This window comes from Mus caroli, chromosome 8 (assembly GCF_900094665.2).
Source record: "Mus caroli chromosome 8, CAROLI_EIJ_v1.1, whole genome shotgun sequence".
NCBI lineage: Eukaryota > Metazoa > Chordata > Mammalia > Rodentia > Muridae > Mus > Mus caroli.
In genome coordinates this window covers 56,758,535-56,770,792 of record NC_034577.1, presented here as the reverse complement: position 1 = coordinate 56,770,792, position 12,258 = coordinate 56,758,535, and the positions used below count along the sequence as shown (strand labels likewise).

Here is a 12,258-nt window from a genome sequence, read left to right as displayed (position 1 = left end):
TATGAAGGATGCAGTTAGGAGATTAACCTGGCATCTTTAACAGCATCTTAGCAAAGTTTTTTCTTTCATATACTTTCTGCACTTTAATCCTAATTGCCTACTCCATTTTTCTTTTTCTTTTTCCTTTTCTTTTTCTTTTTCTTTTTCTTTCTTTCTTTCTTTCTTTCTTTCTTTCTTTCTTTCTTTCTTTTTTTTTTTTTTTTTTGAGACAGGGTTTCTCTGTATATCCCTGGCTGTCCTGAAATTCACTTTGTAGAACAGGCTGGCCTTGAACCCAGAAATCCACCTGCCTCTGCCTCCCATGTGCTGGGATTAAAGGCATTCGCCACCATGCCAGGCTCTTCATTTTTCTTTCTTCAGTGTATGGTCCAGTTTAGTCTGGTTGTCTATTACTAAGCTTTCTACAGGAGTCTTGGGATCAGTCAGGCTTGGTAGAAAATGTGAATAATAGAAAGGGCTTATCTAGTTTGCTGGCCTTTGTTCCAAGGATTTGAGAGGACTTGATTGGTAAACCACCAGGGACTCCTTAGTCGCCTTTTCTTTGTTTTTATTTACTAAGAGTGTTGTCAGCTAAATAGTTTCATTAGATGGAAAGTCAGTTGGCAGTCCAGATGCAAAGTACTCAGGAATATCGGTGCCTTGAACGGCAGGCCAACGTCATATGGCTGAACTGTTAGTGTCATTTTGAATGCGTTTCAATGATGAATTTTCCACAGGATTGCCTTGTAGAAAAAATTTATACTTAAAAATAAAAGTCACCTTTCATAGACTTAAAATCTGGCATTAGTAGGATAACTTTTTATGTGAGGTATACTTTGGTGGGTTCTGTTAGTGTGGTAGTATAAACATATTGCTCAACCTTATTTTTTTTTAAATGGCTTTTTAGAAATTAAGAGATTAAACTCAGGGTCTCTATCATGGAGTGACAGTCACCATTGTTCACTGGTAATTGGTATTGTTCCCTTTTGTTGTAAAAGGAATGATTCTTCAATGGCGTTTCTTCTAGTGATTTTTAGATTATAGTGGAGATTTATAATAGCAATTAAATACAAGATGCTGTATTGTTATTGACTTGATTTATAAAATTGATATTTAAAAATACAGTTTTGTCATTTTTTTGAGACTTTCATAATTCATACAATGTATTTTGATCCTATTGAATCTTCCTGGCACCTCTTCTGGGTTCCCTGAGCTCTGGACGAAGGTGATGCAGACGTCCTATTTGTGACTGAGCCCTTCACTGACCTTTATTCTCTGGTCTTTGATGGGAGGTAAAGCTGCAGTTTTTATATAGGAGAACTAGTATATTGTTTGGTTTGTTTTTGTTTTTGTTTTTTTTTTTTTTGTTTTCTTTTGATAGGAACTATGGAAGAGAGAAAGTATCACTTCTCCTTTTTTGTTTTGGTCCTCCCTCCCTCCCTCCCTCCCTCTCTCCCTCCTTCCCTCTTTTCCTTCCTTCCTTCCTTCTTTCCTCCTTCCATCCCTCTCTTCCTGTCTTCTTTCTTTCTTTTGAGAATAATAATACATGTGTTTACCTACATACCGAGCTAAGAAACTAAAAAGTGAATTTTACAAGAAAAAAAAATCAAACACCAAACCGAACCCCACAGTTAGCCAGCTTTGTTCACTGAAGGGAAATAAAAACACAATATCCACAGCATACTCTCTGATCAGCTTTCCTTCATTCTCACAACTGACACCTATTTTTATGTTTTTAGCAAATATCAGAAGGGGAGTTAAAGTTTCTAATTTTCTTTTAAAGTGGTAACGTCCTTTTGCAGAAAAGTGAATTTCTGTTGCTTGGGGGGAAAATCCATTTTGGCAGCATAACTGATTAACCTTCTAAATGGTGAGATGGTGGTCATCAGAATTCAAGCTATTTCTCATTTCAAGATAATGTGCTCTCTGTAATATAGTCTAAATTTCTTACCCTCTGACTTTGTTTATACACTTACATTTCTTTTTCAGTTCCAGGAAACGGTTTATATGGTCACAGAAAATAAAATAAAAAGAAGTAATATAGAATGAATATGAATAACATGAATGAAGAAAAAGGATTTAAGGAGAGAGAGATTAGAGAAAGGATTAAACTTTTGGAGGCAGGAAGATGGTAACAGGTCAATATTTCAGCTCTTCTTCACTTCTAGAAGAGAGTCATGAATTTGAGCTACACAGACCATAGAAAACTGAAAAGCAATCATTGCCAACACTGAAATGTCATGGTCCCTGCTGTATGTCTTTATCAAGAAGACTACATTTAGCCTAGTCATCTGACAAGCATTGAAGAAACTTTACCATTTATGTTTTACAAACTCCATGGTTGATGATGAGAAGAAATAGAAAAAGGCAAGTCAGAGTTTCCAGAGTCAGCAAATTTGAGGACAAGGAGCACATTCAGACCAGCCAAGCAGACAGTAAATGAATCCCTGTATTGTTCTATTTTTTTCTCCTTCTACAAATCATTTCCTCATTTTAAGTAAAGAAGGAAATAGAAGGCTGAGAACTTTGGCTGGAACTGGCTTTTTCAAAGCATTTCTCACAAATGTGAAGAGGAACTGGGGGTTGCAAGGTTCTGTAGGAAGAGCAATGTAGCCGTGGCCACACAGAGATGAAAGAGCCACATTTTCCTAAGTATTTCTTCTGTGATTGGAGTTTCAAAGTGCGATGGATTTAAAAGGGCAGCGGGGCGGATGCTTGCTTTGTGACAATGTAGTTCTGGCTGGGAAGCAGTGTGCTTAGAGAAAGAGAGTAGAATGTTTCACAAGTAAGTTCTGAGTCCTACAGGGATATAACCGCAGGTGAAAAAGTAAGAAAAGATGGTGGAGCTATTAAGTTTCTTGGATAATTAATTTGGCATTCCCAGCTCTGTTAAACCAATTTAGTAATCTCTTAAACAGATCTGGTTTTAACTTTAGAATTAATATACCACCGGAACTGAAATGTTACAGATATTCCTTTCCTCAAACCATAAAGCAGCACACAAGTTATTATGTCTCAGTCCCCTTTATCTCACTTAGGGCAGGGATTTGGGTAGGCACACAGCATTTCCCTGGGACTTTCTTTGTGTAGTTTTAGTAATTTTCTTTTCTGTGGCACTGAGGTTGGTCTCAGGGTTTAGTGCAACACAGAAATTTCATCATCAGATTATACCTCAGACTTTTTATTTTTTTGCTTTTCCATGTATGCACGTATGTGTGTGTGTATATGTATGTATGTATGTAATGTATGTATGTATTATTTATTTATTTAGAATCAGGATGTCATTAAGTCTCCCAGCCTGGACTTGAAATCACTCTGCAGCTCACACTATAGAACTATAGCCTGTCTTTTCCTCAGACTCCCAAATAGCTGAGATTGTATACTTGGGGCACCAAGTTTGGTGTTTACTGTATTTCTTCACTATGTCTCCCAGACAGGCTTAGAACCCACTACATAGTGTGGCTGGCATTGAACTTGCAGTCTGGTCACCTGTTTCTCAAGTGCTAGGGTGTCAGGGATACATTACTATGCTCTACACAGAGTTCTAGTATAGAGTTCTGCTTCAACACAATTCTGCCTTTTCCCTTCCCTTATACAATGAAAGGAACAGGACACAGTTAAACATCACTGCCTGGGAAAGGAGAACTTAGATCCACATCGAGGTGCTCTGCTGACTCGTATGAGATTGCCTGAAGAGAACATCTTCCACTGTTCTGCGATTTGCTTCGAGCCACATTTAGTAGTCTTTATATGACTGCTTTCTTTTAATCAGTAAAAACATTTTGAAGCAAAACCTTTTCTTAGAAACACATGATGTAAACTCACAGTCAATGAGCTAAGTTTTGTGTGTTTTGGTCTCTGGAGACTTATTGCTTGATTGTGTTAGCTGCGACCTGGCCATAGTTGTGAACCCACTACAAACACTACTATATATATTCCACACACACACCTGTTCATAGAAAACTACTTCTTCAGACAAGGAAATAAAGGTGCTTCCTGTACTCTTAAAATGGATATCATTAAATATGCATTTTAACTTATGTATTTGTTTTTGATCCTTTTAAATTCTGCATTTGTGAATGTGGAGTAATTTATATGAGATACAAAAATTAAGATAAATTACATATACTTAATAATGTTCAATATTAAGCCTATTGAACCAAACTTCAGTGAAGCTGGAGTGAAAGTATAACATTTTGCTATGTGGTTAACTCATTTCTCGTTTACATTTCAACAGCTGCACACAGTTCAACAATTGTCCAGGAATGGTCAAAGCCAACAATAATGTTATTCCCAGATAGCAGAGGTTTTTCTTACTTAGGAAGTAATAGGGGAAAAGAAAAGAGAAAGCGAAAAAGACCATAAAGATGCCACCCATCGTGGAGTAGCACAATGTATGAAAAACACAAGCTAAATTTGGAATTTGCCAAACTCGACTACTGTAAGAGCCCCTGGGTATTGGTTTCCCAGCTACACTGAACTGCTGAACAGCAGCGTTTTAAGCTAAAACTATATTTTAGCTTTTACTTCACCACTCAAGTTCTGATGATTTTGATAGTTGATTTTGATATCTTATGCCTTTCATGAAAATGACACGTCTTTATTCTCTTATTCTTTACTTTAGGCCAAATTCATTTGATAGTATTTGTTGAGTGTCTGTACGTGTTGAGAGCAGCAAGTCTTCCTGAAGCTCTTCCACGAATTCTGAAGTAAACCATAGGGCTTGGCCCATGGGACTTGGCACTGTTAAGAGGTGTGGCCTTGTTGGTGGAATTGAGTCACTGTGGGGTGGGCTTCAAGGTTCTATGCTTAAGTTCCCACCAGGGTACAAGAGACTCTCCTCCTGGCTGCCTGCAGAAGACAGTTTCCTTCTGCCTGCCTTTGGGTCAAGATGTAGAACTATTGGCTCCTCTAGCACCAAGTCTGCCTGTATGATGTCATGCTTCCCACCATGATGATAATGGACAGAACCTCAGAAAGTGTAAGACTACCCCAATTAAATGTTTTCTTTTCTATGAGCTGCCTTGATCATGGTGTCTCTTCACAGCAATAGAACTGTAACTAAGACATAGTTCCAGTTGTCATGTCTTTTGGTTGTCGTGACAAAATACTGTGACAAAAACAAATGAAAGATGAAGGTCTAAGAGCTAGACAAATTTCTCATCAGGGAAAGCAACCATAAAGAAACAGTAAAGATAACAAACTTCTAGCTTCTTCTTTACTCTCCTGACCTGAGACAAAGGCCCAGCCAGCTTTTGCTTCTGCCAGTAAGAGCCCCTCTTCTGGCTAGCTGGTTCAGGATGGTCAGATATGCTCAAGTCTGATTCTGAGAGTGCGTGTGCATGCACACACACACACACACACACACACACACACACACACATTCACTTTAAGCTGTATGTCTATAAACTCCAATCCAAAATTATGGAGATGGACAAATACCCCATCTCTTCCAGAGAAAGACAGGCTTGTCCACTTGTTCTCTCTTCTCTGCATGGAGTCTTCCCTCCCCACCCCCATATCTCTCTGTGATGTTTCCTGTCTTTTAATTCCTTAATTGTCAGAGAAAATGAATATAAACAAGCCCCCTAGCCGGTGACAAACAGGAAGTGTTTATTTTGGCTGTAGTTCCAAACAGGATTCAATCTCTCTTGGGGAAAGCATAGCAACAGGCGCTGGAGGCCAGGTTGTAACTTTTCAATAAAAACCTCAAGGCCTGTTCTCAGTGACGTACTTCCTCCATTAGGACTCCACTCCTAAAGGTTCCATTACTTCCCCCAACAGGGTCAGCAGCTGGGAATCAAGTGTTCAAATGCATAAAATGATGAAAATTTCACACCCAGATTATAACATTTCCCAAAATGACTCTTTCCCTAGGTGCCTCATGGGCATCATTACTTGAGTTGGTTAGTAATGATAATAGATCCTGTATTTCGTCTTTCTAGGCTCAGAAGCCTGGCTTCTTAATCTCTGAAAGTAGCTTTGTCTCTTAGGGAGAGGTACTGAAAACTGCATACTCTGATGTGTATGTATGTGACTATGTATGCATGTAAATATATGTGTGTGTAACTATATCTCTCAAAGTGACTGAATTACCGACCTCTGCAGTACTGTGTGATAGCAAAAATGGTTATATTCTGTGTATTAGATGAGTGTTTAGTTTTTTCCAGGCAAGCTGTGTGCCAAGTATTTGCTTGTGAGCAATGGCACAGTTAGGCTTATGATCTGAATGTTTCAAGACACTAAGTAAAGAACATAAGTGTGGCTGATGTCCACTGACGCTGTAGCTACAGAAAAGATGTACCATTTCATCTTCACGGTGCTCCAACATTGACTAGTTTTATCTCTGAAGTCTTCTATTTTCCCCTTTGTTTCTCTAAATAGATTATCACATGCCTTTGGGCAATTTTACATCATTTCTACTCAAAAACATGACAAGTTGAACTTAACATTTATCTTCTATGGAACAATACCATTTGCCACATTTTCAACTTGTCATAGACATTGAAGTGTCTATAGGACCCAGAATACCATGCACTGCAGGTTCCTGGCAAAGCCGCTGTGTGAGTTCACCGAGGATTTGATTGATTAAAGACCTTGTATCCTGCAGCGTCTTTAGAGAGAGAGCCTTTTGGTAGAATTGACAAACTGGGGCTTGTTTTTCTTGTGGGTTCCGAATGCTCTCTTATTTTCTATTGCTGTGGAGATGCCCTGTTTCCCTTTAAGCTGCACCTTTCTCCGTAGGTGGGCTGAGAGAAAAGGTAGCCATAGACTTTGAAGATGAAAGTTTAAAAAGTAGCTGTGGAAAAATAGCTTCATGTGCTCACTCTACGGCTTCCCTTTGATTTCTTGCATGCCGACCGGCCATACTCAGTGCACCATACTAATTACTTTATGTTGGCTGCCAGCTGCCAGCTGCCAGCAGCCTGGGCTTCCTCAAGTCTCAGCTTGTAGAAAGTGTACGACTCCATGATATTTAAATACAAATGATTCTAGGTCCCAAGGGGTCACTAACAAAAGTGGTGGCAATTTCTTAGTCACTCTTTCCTTTAAATTCCCCTTTGATGTTTCTCTTTTCCTTACGTTGTGTCGCTCCCAACTGTGGTCTACTTTCTTCTCTCTGTCAATGAAATAAAGCCATATTTTCATCTCCTCAAACGCTGCCCACAGGATACACTAACAGCATTGCTACAAATGATTTGCAGATCACATAACAGATTTGGGAACTAGATTTAAGAACTGCTATCATCTCCTTAGTTGTTTAGTTGTACACAATAGTTGGTGTTATAAAACTATTACTTCATATATATATGTGTGTGTGTGTGTGTCTGTGTGTCTGTGTGTCTGTGTACCATGTACATAGTGCAGATGGTGGTACAGTGAACAAAGTGTTGACAGAAGGCAATGGACCTCTAGCTCCAGGATGGCCTCCATGTGGGCATTTGGAACAGAACGGGGGTCCTTCAAAAGAGCAGCACTCTTAACTCATGAGCCATTCCTCAGCCCAGTATTCTAATATTTTTTAAAAAATCTTTGTCTTTTTCAAGAGTGGAAAAAGATTGGTAAACTACATGCAGACAGGAAGAACACAGGAGTTATCTCCGAACCAATGCCCTCCAAATGAAGGAAGTATTGCGACTGTATTTTGGAGGAATCTATATTAATATAAGAATGCATTTTATGGGTAGGTACATTTTTTGAGCATACTCAATTTAAGGTGATATTTCAAGAAGGACAGATGACGAATGTATATTTAGGCATTTACAAAAGGCAAAAGGTTAATGTGACAGGAACAGTTTGGGACAAGCTAAGCTTACTTCGTAAAGACAGAGCATGCAGCCATCTCTGGGCTTATCCAATCTTCTCCAGTATATAGGCGAGAGAGGAGGTAGTCTTCTCTTCTTTTCTATTTCTATTAGCTTATATTAAATACACAACATAGAGGTTTCACCATGAAACTTTTGCATATTCACATGAAGTGACATTTTGAATGGACTTTCCCTGACAAATGTTTGTTTCACTTAGGGTTTGGTGAATTCTCCCCGCCCTCGGAAGCACCTTGTGGGAGTAGCCTTCACTAACTGTCTGCGCCCTAGAACATTCTAGGAAAGCTCAGCCACAAGCAGTCGTGATTTGTTCTTATAGTTCTGTCACTTGTTCCTTTTCCAGCCTTGGGTCCCTTGGCTGGGCCAGCTTGTCCCCAACTTCTTTCTGCTGCATTCCTCTATTTTCCCTATTCTAACCCCTCCTTCTTGGCTTGCTGCTGGGAACTCAAATCTATTTTTATGTATTGAAATGAATTTAATTTATGAGGTCCCATTTGTCAATTCTTGATCTTACAGCACAAGCCACTGCTGTTCTGTTTAGGAATTTTCCCCCTGTGCCCATATCTTCGAGGCTTTTCCCCACTTTCTCCTCTATTAATTTCAGTGTTTCTGGTTTTATGTAGAGGTATTTGATACACTTAGACTTGAGCTTTGTATAAGGAGATAAGAATGGATCAATTTGCATTCTTCTACATGATAACCGTCAGTTGTGCCAGCTGGGGATCCAACACATAATCAGCCACCAAATCCAAACACTATTGCATATGCCAGCAAGATTTTGCTGAAGGGACCCTGATATAGCTGTCTCATATGAGGCTATGTCAGTGCCTGGCAAATACAGAAGTGGATACTCACAGTCATCTATAGGATGTAACCCAGGGCCCCTAATGGAGGAACTAGAGAAAGTACCCAAGGAGCTGAAAGGGGTCTGCAACCCTATAGGTGGAACAACAATATGAACTAACCAGTACCCCCCGGTGCTCCTGTCTCTAGCTGCATATGTAGCAGAAGATGGCCTAGTCAGCCATCACTGGGAGAGAGGCCCCTTGGTCTTGCAAACTTTATATGCCCCAGTACAGGGGAATGCCAGGGCCAAGAAGTGGGAGTGGATGGGTAGGGGAGCAGGATGGGAGGAGGGAATAGGGAACTTGTGGGATAGCATTTGAAATGTAAAAAAAGAAAATATCTAATAAAAAAGAAAGTAAAAAACAAACAAACAAACAAACAAAAGGAAATGAATTTATTTTTTTCATCCTCCTAATCACATGCTGAGGGTTGTATTTCACAAGAAAGACATTCTGAGTTGCTGGTAAAAGGGAACTTTTTCAGAATGATCCCAATATCAGTCTTTAATTTCTTTGTACCTCTTACAAGTGACAAATCACACAGTTAGCTAAGTGGGAAAGCCAGGACAAGGCTTCCTGTGTCTTAAGCCAGGACTGGAGATGTTTAAGCACAGCACCTGCTACATCCACTTCTGTAGCATCTGGATAGATGTCGCTTGGCAACATCTCAAGTGGATCCAATGCATCCTCCTTGCTCTCTTCGTGAGCCCTCATAAATAGACCTGTGCTTTTCATTGTCTTGTTTGTATCTTTGTTTTCCTTTTTTTTCTAAATCTGTATTCTGTAAAATGTTTACATATATGTATGTGTGTGTCTGCATGCGTGTATGGACATGGGCGTGCAGGTTCTCACAGAGGTCAGGCAAGCACGCTAGGTTCTCTCAAGCTGGAGTCTATGGTGGTTATGAGCTACCTGACGGGTGCTGAGAACTGGACTTCATTTCTCTGAAAAAGCAGTAAATGTTCTTAACCACTAAGCCATCTTCACTAAATTACACGTATATATATTATATGTATATAATATAGTGTGTGTACTTGCATTTCTTTTTCATGAGTTCTGTGTATTCATAGTATGTGTCTGTTCATACTATGTGTATTCATACTGTGAGTTTTAACATGTATACAAAACACATGCATGTGAGTGGGGAAGTCCCATAGAGACTTGACGTTGATTTGTGAGGGATTCCTCTTCCTCTTCCTCTTCCTCTTCTTCCTCTTCTTCCTCTTCTTCCTCTTCATCCTCTTCTTCCTCTTCCTCCTCCTCCTCCTCCTCCTCCTCCTCCTCCTCTTCCTCTTCCTCTTCCTCTTCCTCTTCCTCTTCCTCTTCCTCTTCCTCTTCCTCTTCCTCTTCCTCTTCCTCTTCCTCTTCTTCTTCTTCTNTCCTCTTCCTCTTCCTCTTCTTCTTCTTCTTCTTCTTCTTCTTCTTCTTCTTCTTCTTCTTCTTCTTCTTCTTCTTCTTCTTCTTCTTCTTCTCTTTCAATCATTCTCTCACCTTATCCTTTAAGGCAGATCATTCACCCACCTTATCCTCTCAACCAAACCCACAGCTCTATGATTTGGCTAGTCTCACCTTGATAAGAGCACATCTTGCTAAGAGCATCTTCTATTTCTACCTGTATAGGCTAGAATGACAGCTTGTCAACCCAAACTCCCATTAGCACCGGTTCTGGGAACTTGAGCTGTGTCCCCTAAGTTTGTAGGACAAGCACTTTAACCACTGAGCCATCTCCCAGGCTCTGGATCATCCTTGACAAAAGTTATTCAAAGCATGTTCATATCTATATAAGCCTGTTGATGTTTGTGATAATAAAACCAGCAAACAGCTAAGCATTGCTGCCCATATGCTCAAAAGCCCCCAAAGTGGCAATGATGTCATCCTCTGTTATTTTTGACCATATTTTCTGTCAAGAAAGAAAATAATTTGAATAACAAAAATGTCTTAAGTATATAATTACCACCATCATTAGCTATTCCTTAACTACTGGGCTTCTCTCTTTTGCTCCTAAAGGGTGTAAATACTCTTTCTGGCTTTGAAGTTTTATGACAAAAGGTGAAAAGTGTGGTGCAGAGGTCAGGGCAGTTGCTGCCTGAAATGAAGACCTGAGTTCCATTGCCTGAATCCACAGGGTGGAAAGGACTTGTCCCTCCACGTCCTCAGGGGTGCTATGGCATGCATCTCCCTACAGCCCTGAAAAATAATACATGTAAATTTTTTTTTTTTTAAAAAGAAAACCGATTTCTCTCCTGGTTTTCTTGGTGTGGTTGAATTGAAAATAATGACAAAAGTGAAATTGTGCTGTGATGTACAAAGAGCAACACACGCACTTCTTGATGGACACTTGGTGGGGGCTACGGCATTCAGCCTAGGGCTGTGATGTTTTATTCTAAAAAAAAATTAAACTAATTTGCAGTGGCTGTCATGGTTAGTCGTGATGCTTAGGGGAGAAATAAACTGTGAACCTCAGGGATGTAAGGGACTAGGCTATCATGGTGCCACCGGAGACGCAGGCACCGTTAGATTAGTTAAGGGAAAGTACATTGAGGTGGATGAAGTTGAGAATGTTATGAGAAGAAACAGCACGGTTCCTAGGAGAGGATCCAGGGGGAAATTAGGGTATTACTTTGGGCAAACCCACTTTCATATTTCTATGGTTTCCTTTCTCTGCCACTTTAATTTTTATGATTGCTGTAGGGAGCCACTTAGATAGCAAGGGAGCTGGAATGGAGAAAGTGATTTCCAACTTGCACAACCAAAGAGAGCTGTCTTTTTGTCGTAAGGCTTCGGCTGCAGTCCATGGGGCTTTGAGAAGCTTTGCAACTGAGTCAAATTATGAAACTTTTAGTACAATGTTTGCAAAGTACTTCTTACAGAAATTGGGTGTAGTTTTCCAAGAGAACATTTTCCCTGTAAGTTTCAATAATGCACATTTGTTCATTTGTGTGCCTTGGGCTAAATTATTACTAGTTTATATTAAAAACTAATTTTCACAATCTTTTCAATTCCCCATCTAGATTATTATATGCCGATCATGCATTTTTGTGTAGGTAGGTAACCCAAGCACGATAATTGCATTGTCAAAAATTCATTGCCTTCTGTGCAAAAGGTTTGCTGTTTCGCCTGATCAGTTATGAGTTGGGTATATTGTTGAGGCAGAAGGCAGAAAATGTTTTCTAATTCTGTCTATGCAGTGACAGAATGTTTCTATATGAGCACTCACCTAGTTTTACACCATCTAGACAATAAGCCTGATTTCTTGAAGGTATTCTAAAGTGAAAACATCATAAATTCTTAAAATGAAAATTAAAAAGACCCTTTTTTGCATACACTTGTTATTTTTTTCCTCCTGGAAAAAAATAAGTCACTGTCAACAAAAGTCTTTTCTTGTTTTCTTTTTATACTTAATAGTAAGTTATTAGTAAGATTAAGAAAATAAAAACTGGGACATCACCCATGACCAGATATAAAGTATTCTAAGGAGAGAAGTGAACATTTATGACTCCAGAGGAGGAGTGAGGATTTGCCAGGGCTTTTGAGCTCTGGAATGCTAACTGTCCCCAGATGGGGCTGCAGCCTCAGGAGCGGCCAGCAGAGGAATCTGGCTTGTCTTC

The 12,258-nt window shown here is 39.6% G+C and overlaps 1 long non-coding RNA gene across 1 annotated transcript; it reads left to right on the top strand.

Moving 5' to 3' along the window:
• The first annotated feature begins 2,538 nt into the window (after positions 1–2,538).
• On the top strand, positions 2,539–10,869 carry LOC110299648. Its single transcript, XR_002378503.1, has 3 exons — positions 2,539–2,631; positions 7,527–7,663; positions 10,658–10,869. It is a non-coding gene; the product is annotated as an uncharacterized LOC110299648 (long non-coding RNA).
• Positions 10,870–12,258: the final 1,389 nt, after the last annotated feature.